We start from the raw sequence: 8,704 nt of genomic DNA, 5'->3' as shown, positions 1-8,704 counted from the left end.
AAAAAAAAAAAAAAGAAAAGAAAAATGTAACAGCTTTGTTAGGAAAAACACTTCTCCTCACATATATTGCTTTGGCATTTTACCACCAAAGGTTAGAAGCTGTTAATGCAGGACACATAAATTTATAGAATAATCTTATTATAATAAAATACAGAAGGGTACAAGAGATCTGTCCACAAGCTAGACACATGAAAGATCCAGCTGAAGGCCTGGATCCCACAGCAGTGTACTCCACAATCCTGTTGAAGACCCAGAGTGCACGGCAACGTCCTCCACAAGTGCAGCCAAAAGTCTAGAGCCCACAACAGAATCTCTTGAAAGTCAGCACCAAGGGTCAGTACTTGGAAAGCCAAAGGCCAGTGGTGGAAGCTAGAAAGTCTGCACCAGCAGGATGGGGGAACTGTGTGAGCAGGCTGCGGGGTCTGCACTGGATCCAGGAAGCATCGATGAAGGCAAAGACCAGAACTCACAGCCATCCCACGTGAGAGTGAGGACGTGAGCTCCTGCAGGGATGCAGACAACCAAGTTTGTATCAGAAGAAACAAGCCACAACAAAGCCATTCCTGGGAAATTAGCACATGCAGCATTCTCCCCCGTTCTCCTTCCATGGCACTGGCAACAACCTTCAGGTGGGTCTTCTGGGCCAAGAACCATGCTGACTCATTTCAGCTGGACATTCCCACTTAAGCTGACCATTCATCAATCCACCACAGATTCCATCTTCAAATAAGAGCATTTTCTTTGTCCATTTTACTGAATCATCTACTAATCTGCTGAATAACACCAGTTTAGCCAATAGTTCCTGTACTACCTCACTCTTTGCAGTTTAGAAAATAAGACTCCTTCTGTCCCTCATAATTTAAATTCATAGCTCCATCTATGTAAAACTAAAATCTATTTTAAAAGCACCATGGAATTTGTTGTCCTTGTTGTTAATCAGAGGATTGGGCTTATTGCTGAAAAAACATAATCTATAATTGAGAATGTTCCTGTTCTTTGTATTCATGGTTGAAGAACAAACAACTTGCTAAGAGAATTAAATAATAAAGTGAAACAAAACAAATACTAGAAGCAATTAAGCTTTCTCAATAGAATTAAACTAATAAGCATTTCACTCTGAAAGACTGACTCTTCAGAACAGTGACTCTATATGGGTGAAACTCCAGAGCCAACTTTGACTTGGGAAATTACCTTTCCTGACGTTGGCCCACTTCTGTCACTTCTGCCTGCTGGAATACACAGAAAAATGCTAGTGTGCACTCGCTCAGCCCTGAGCTGTACTCTTCCTCTGCTCACACTGTCTTCCAATCAATCAGTAGGGCAGCAGGGCTCTGCACAGAGAATTCCACGTGGACAGCTCAAGCGTGCAGTGCAGAATGCACAACTCATTTGCTAAATTTGCATCTTTCTGCTATTTCTCAGATGTGGGAGGACATGGCTCTGCACAGACCCTTCGGGGGCAAGGGCCATGCCATTGTTCCTCCCATAGCACCCCGCTCTCTACGTGAGCACTGAGTTCCTACCTCACTGAGGAGCTCTGCGTGGTGACCACCTTAGGTCTGTTCTGCAGCATTCCAACATCTCTTCCTCATGTTAGCCTATTTTCTCTGGCATTTCTCCTGCATTCCTCTCGGCTGCCCAGTTTCGATCCACCACCTGTCTGGCTCTTGACAAATGGTAGACAAATTCATTCTGAGTCTCCTGTGCTCTGTCCCATGTCCTAGCTTTCACCTAGGATGCATGTGTGTGCCTCTACAGTGAAGCAGGCTTCTTGCACAGCAAAGCCCTTCTTAGACCTTCAAATCTCACAGGGAAGGGCCAGTCTCATAAATGTCTGTCATGTCATTTCTCTACCCTTGTCTGAGTGCTGAGAATTCTAGCTTTTTGCCCATTAAAAAAGGCCCTACCAAGTCTGTCATCAAAATACTGATAGTATCATCCTAATTAAGCTTTAATAAATTTAGAGAAAACACAATTCAGTGAGTAAACAGCATTTGTCAAGAGTCTATCTGCTTTGTGCTCTTCTATTGTATGTTCTAAAAATTGGCATCTCTTATGAAAGAGAAATAGCTCTGTTATCTTTTTCCTCATATATTGCTATACAGACATGGTTGGCAAGCAAAAATATCAAAAATTTCACATCCTGATAGATGTGGTAGAAGAGCGAAAATAAGTTGTTGCCCTTGTTAGCTGATCTTTACAGCAAGGAATTCTAAAAATGAAGAAATTTTACATATTTTTTTCATTCTGCAGTCTCAGTGGTAGGAAGAGAACACTGAATGGAAAGAAGATCCATCTCTTCATTTGATACCAGCCACTTCCACTTAAATATAAAAGTCTCATATCTTTCCCTTGGTAATACACAAAAGCCTGCATCTACTAGTATAGTTACTAGGACAATACATAATTTTGGAAATCCAAATGTGATGAAATATTCCTGTAGTACTAGCATCTTGGGAGGCTGCAGCAAAGGATTGTGTGATCCCAGGCTAGGGAACCTAGCAGATTAGTGATACTCTGACTCAAAATAAAGTAAAAGATGTAGCTCAGCATGATCACCCCAGTACCACACAAGTGATAGGTTTGGCCATCCCAATATTCATGAACATTGATGGGCACATTCTTCTTATGGATCATGCTGTGGCATATGCAAGGAGTTCTCAGCCATCAGGCAAGGATAAGGAATAATGTGACAGATATGTATGAGACGAGGACTGCCCTGTGAGATTTCAAGGTCTAACTCACTCCACTTGGAAACCATGAAATCACTCATTCAGTTAATTTTAGTTTAAGAGGCATCATTGGGAGGTAATTTCACTGCCTCTAATGCCGAGCAGAACATTCTAGTGTGTTGGAATTTAAAGCTAAATAAGGAACATAAATGGTCTCAGAGTATTGAAAATAGTTTAATGAATAAAAGTCATAAAATGTTTTCAATGGAGAGGGTTGAAAAGGGGGGTGCATTAAATATAACAACTGTAACAGGTTATGTTGTCTTAAATGCACAAGAGTTAATATAAAAGTCCAAGACTGAGGGCTGGCAAAATAGCTCAGCAGACTAAATGCCTGCTTAGACAAGTGCAAAGACTAGGTTTCAATCCCTGGTACCACATGCCATGCCAGCCCCACCCCAGGGTGCACTGAGCCCATGACTGAGTCTGGGTGTGGTGGTGTGTGACTGCAATCATAGCCCTGGGGAGGCTGATAACAGGTAGATCACTATGAGTCTGAGCCGCACAGTGAGACCCTGTACCAAATACATAAATTAAAAATAATAATAATAAAATTCCGAGGCTATGTAATAAGACTAAATCTCAAAGACCTCAAACATTCAGAACTTACATCTTGGTTTGTGAGACACACTGGAGCTTTCTTGCCTAAAGCTAAAAATGAGGGACACAGCAGAAGACAAAAGCAGGAGCTGAGATATGAACAGAAGAATCTTAAGGAGAATAGATAAACAGATTTTTGTCTTTATTGATATATTGGCTAGCATATTAGTTACTTCTCTGTCATTGATGGCACAAAATACCCAGCACCCAAAGTTAAAGGAGGAAAGGCTTACAGTCTGTAGAGGTTGCAGTCCATAAGTGACTATCTCTAACGCAGAGAGATACACGGCAGAGGGGCAGCTGTTCATGGTAACAAAAAATGAAAAATTAACGAAGCCCAAAGAAGGAGCATATCTCTTTCCTGCCCTTTTCTTGTATGTAGGCTGCCTATCCTAGGGCAGGTGTGGCTCTCACAACCCCCATCCCAGCACCAGAAGTGAACCAATCACAAACTCTAGATGCAGCCACCTGCAAAACACCTGTCTGCATGACACACTCAGCTTTGTGGCCATCCAGACATGAAGCACAACTAGTAAGTGAGGAAGTGTGGTATGGCAAAGCTATCTTATACAATGAGATTTTAAATCATTGAAAAGGAATAATTCAAAGCACTATGTTGACTGAATATGCATTGAATTAAAAGTGACTAACACCCATGCATGGTATCTCATTTTTTGAATTTAACAAATGTTTCCTATGAATTATTCTATTTGTTTCTCATTACTTCAAAAAACGGCTTCTACTAGCAGAGATAAGAATTTAGGGCTCTGAGTAGATAGGAAACTTTTTAAATATTATACAGTAAAAACATGATAAAGGAGTTGGGGAATGAATTTATGTTCTCTGAGTCCAAATCCAGGACACCAAGAGGTGCTCAGGAAGTGATAAATAGTTATAAGCACTTTTAACTTCCTTGAATCAAATAGAATACACATAAATTCCAAACTAAATAGAACTAGTTGTCAATCTATTGAAGCACAGCAAGGGAGATGGAGATGAGCTTCAGGCAGGATTTCTACTTGGATACAGGTATAAATGCCTCGCTAAGGCAGAGGTGGAATGCTCTCACCTTCGTAAGTAGGAATAAGGCCAACTGCGCTTGGCCCCAGGAGGTGACCTGTGAGGTAAGCGAGGCTGTGCCGGTGCTCTCTCACCTTGGACATTGTATCCAATATCTTAGGAATGCAACATTAGAGAGAAAGTTTAATTATAGTCTTTAAGTCTATTCTCATTTAAAAAGAACCTCTCCAATACTGAGTATAGTAGGTACTCCACAATGCATGAAGCTTTCTTTTCTATAGACTTCTACTTGATACAGAATCCAAAATTTTCTTAACCCTGCAGGCTTTTATTCCAATTTCTGACTTTTTAGTTTCATAACTCATAAGACCTAGTATTGTCATTCCCTGCAAAATACATTATTAAGATGTTCGTGTCATATACAGAAAAGTGTGTGTGTGTGTGTGTGTGTGTGTGTGTGCATGTGTGCCGCTGCTGTACTGAAATAGGCTTGAGGACAGGGCAATGAGCACCATGCAATGAGAGTGTTTTCATAAGTAGCTCTAAAACTTTAATTTATCTGGCATAATAGTTGACAATTTAAATTTATTATAAAATATGGCCAAATTTTAAGCAAATATGAATGTAGCTCTAAAACTTTAATTTATCTGGCATAATAGTTGACAATTTAAATTTATTTTAAAATATGGCAAAATTAGTAAGCAAATATGAATGTTTAAATTCTAGTGTTTTTTTAAATTTCCAAACAAAATGTAGAAAGAGAGTGATAATTTGAGAATCAAACTGGTTGATCTCAGTAGATAAATAATGTCCTGCAATTTGCTCCATCCTGGGGGTCAGGGAGACAGCTCAGTGGAATAAGTGCTAGCCTGGCAAGAGTAACATCCTGAGCTTCATCCCTGGTACCACCCCCCAAAAAAAAAGATTTGCTCCATCTTTCACTGAATCCAGGGAAATGAAACCCTAAGAAGTACAAAAATTTAGAAGTGCTGGCACTTGCAATTGCTAATGTATTATTCTGGCTTTCCAATGCCAGAGAAACAGTTCCTGTGCACACAATATAAAGGAGGAGAAGCATGACTTGGAACAAGCTTTCAGAGGAATGGATGCATGCTCTGTGGCTTCAACACAGGAACACTTTGGCACCAGGCTAGTACAGTAAAGCTGCTTTGTGGTTGGTAGCTGGGGAGGAGAATAGGGGAGCAGAGCTAGAGAGAGAGGAGTCAGGGGCCAGATAAACTACCACAGGCCATGTCTCCACACCCACCCAGACACACCAGAATTGTAGTTTGCTAATTCCATAGGGAGCTTCCAACCCAATCAAATAGAAACAAACAGCTTCACTACCGCTCTAGCTGTAAGCGACAATCACCTAGAATCCTGTGGTCATGAGGTTGCAGATAACTTAGTAGTAACTGTTAGTTACTGAACTGAAAAACAGGCATTTAAGCAGAGGAACATCGTCTTAAAGAAGAAAGAATATAGATCAAACTATTTGTAGAAATTAGCCATCACACCAGCTGTCAAAGATGATTCTAGAACTGTCTTTTGGAGGAAAAGAATAGAAATGTAGTGGATCATGAGGAAAGGAGCTGCAGAATCCACGTGTTCGTCCTGACCTAAGAACCAAAACTTAATTCCAACAACTTTTCCTTGCTGTGCTCCCAGAAGGCCACTGTGTAGAGCACAGAAAAGCCATTAGTTCAAGACTGAACTGATTATCATAAGGCCTAGGCAGGACTGGACATATCACTGCAGATGCATTATCTTTGCCCCTTACCTAATCTTAAACTTTGGAAAGAAGAGTCCCATTTGTTTATGAGAAAGCTAATAAAGGTATAGAAGAACACAACCATGGGTGAAGCTAAAGAAAGAATTAAGAAAATAGAAGCTCACTTAAGCAATTAGCCTGTTGAGTCATTGGCTTAACTGAAGTACACTGACTATATATATATATATATATATATATATATATGTATATCTATTTAAGGCACATAGACAAAATGTTTAAAATCATAAACAAAATCATCTTACATATATATTTGGGACAGAAGTAATATTTCCAATAAATAGTTTAAAAAATGTGACCCATTAAAATATTTTGTACAGATTTGTTACCTACTATTAGTTGATTAAATCTAACTTTTTTGATTTTTATACAATGTTTTTGCAAACAGATTAGAATTTCTAAAACACATTATTTTTAAACATTTGGTATATAATCCTGAGGTTCAAGTTTGTCCTTTAAGTAGTGCAACTTGGAAAATTATTCTCACTACTAAATTATTTTAAACAATATAATATATGTGAATATTCCTTACAGAAAATTCTAGGGGCTGGGGAGATACCTCAGTAGAATAAGTGCTTGCCAGGCAACTGCAAGGGCATGAGTTCAATGCCCAGTTCTGAAAAAAATTCTTTAAAAATTTAATTTAGCTGCAAATATGTTCATTTTAAAACTTTGGATAATTTTTCCAAGTTGCACTACTTAAAGAACATACCTGAACCTCAGAATTACATATGACAGTGTTTATACCTCCAGTCTTGAAAATGATGAATAATGCATTTTGATTCCCTATTTTATAAGTAAATTTTAATTTGTGAAAGTTTCAGTTATAATTTTGTTCATTTGACTACAATTTTTCTTCTGGAATTTCATCATTGGCTTACTATTTCTCCTCAGAAACAGGTTGTTGTAGGATTTTCTACTGATTTATTAGGTTTATTATGAGTAATAGTAGTAGTAGATATTTATGCTAACAAATATTAATAGCCATATGTTTCAAATTATTTATTTGCCAATAGTTATAGCTCTTTTACTATACGGAAAATTCATACAAATCAGTCAAATTAATTACTTTTTCCCTTTTAGTCCATGCCTCACCACTCTTATGCCAACAACGTATATCCACCATGTTTCATTTCAGGGATTTGAGCATTTAATTCATACGAGTTTTATTAGGTGCATGTTGTGAGGTGGGGATTTAACTTTATTTCCTTTCCTATACTGTTAGCCAATTGGCTCAGTGTTGTATATTAAATAATTTATCATTTTCTTTCCTGATGAAAAATGTTATATTTTCCATGTTACCTTGAAGTTTGTGTACAGTATGTCCGTGGCCCTAGTATGGATTTCCTTTCTGAGTCATGTGTGGATACTGCATCGTAAGCCTATCTGCAGGTAGGAAGACATACAGCATAGTGAACCCTCAGGAGTAGGGCCAGATGGGAGGAAAAGGCTGCGTGGAAACTGATGACAGGAGGTAGCACAGGGGTGACAGCAAGTACCTCAGGCATTCTGCCTAAAGAAGAAGAAAAGACCACCCTTCCCATGAAACAAGTGGCAACAAGAAAAGCCACAGGAGGAAGGTGTGTTGGGAGGGCAAAACACAAGAACATGAGGCACATTCCACCTTTTTGGCTTTGGTTTTGTAACCATCACTGCACCTGGGAAAAACACTGTTGTCATTCTGAGCTTTCCAGAAAGTGACTGAAGTCAGTAGACACCCAAGGAGATGCAGGAAATGGCCAGGCCATCTCCAGAAGCAGGAAGGTGACATTCAAATCCTGTGACAGATTTGGAGCTAGGTGTTCTTCAGGGTTGTGAGCGAGCTGCACTGCACAGGAGCACCCTTTGTTCCTTGAGTGCTCATAACTTCATGTGGCAAGTCTTTCCTAATTCCCCATGACAGCCATTGCAAGTGTGGTTTTCTGTTTGCATGAAAATATCACACACATCCCTGCATATCTAAATTGATATCTAATATAAACAGTGCCAAGAACATTTGATGATATATGATATGTGACCCAGTGAAAGAATTATGAAGAGAATAGCTGATCTCTGTGCAATAAATATTCTCATTTGCACTTTAAATTATTTTGCAATGCACATAAAATGATTATCTGAACACTTTATGGCCATGCTAGCAAACACGCATGTTTCATTTGGACTTAGATATGACATCCCACCAGTAATGTGCTCCATATTCTCAGCTTGACAAGACATAGTTACCCAACAGACTCTGTGTTTCTCTAGCTCCTGGTATGCATTCCTCAAATACTTACCTTGTGATAGTGTCTGCATGGCTGAGTTAACTGGATGGATCGGGGCCCCACGTTAGTGCTGGCTGTGGAACAACAGAGACTCCATGTGTAAAGAATAAATGGCAGACAATAAACTTTTCTGAAGCATTAAAATCAGGCTTGGTGAGTCCCAGTGCCATCAGCTTGGCTAAAATAAATACAAATGTTTTAAAATGAGAAAGCATCCAGAAAGGAACAAAGTTGAATCAAGAGAGAACTTATGAAAATGTGTTGAGGCTGTTTGCAGCCTCCCAAAACCTTCTTCACAG

This window comes from Octodon degus, unplaced genomic scaffold, assembly GCF_000260255.1.
Source record: "Octodon degus isolate 3935 unplaced genomic scaffold, OctDeg1.0 scaffold00039, whole genome shotgun sequence".
Classification (NCBI taxonomy): domain Eukaryota; kingdom Metazoa; phylum Chordata; class Mammalia; order Rodentia; family Octodontidae; genus Octodon; species Octodon degus.
This window is presented reverse-complemented; position numbering follows the sequence as displayed.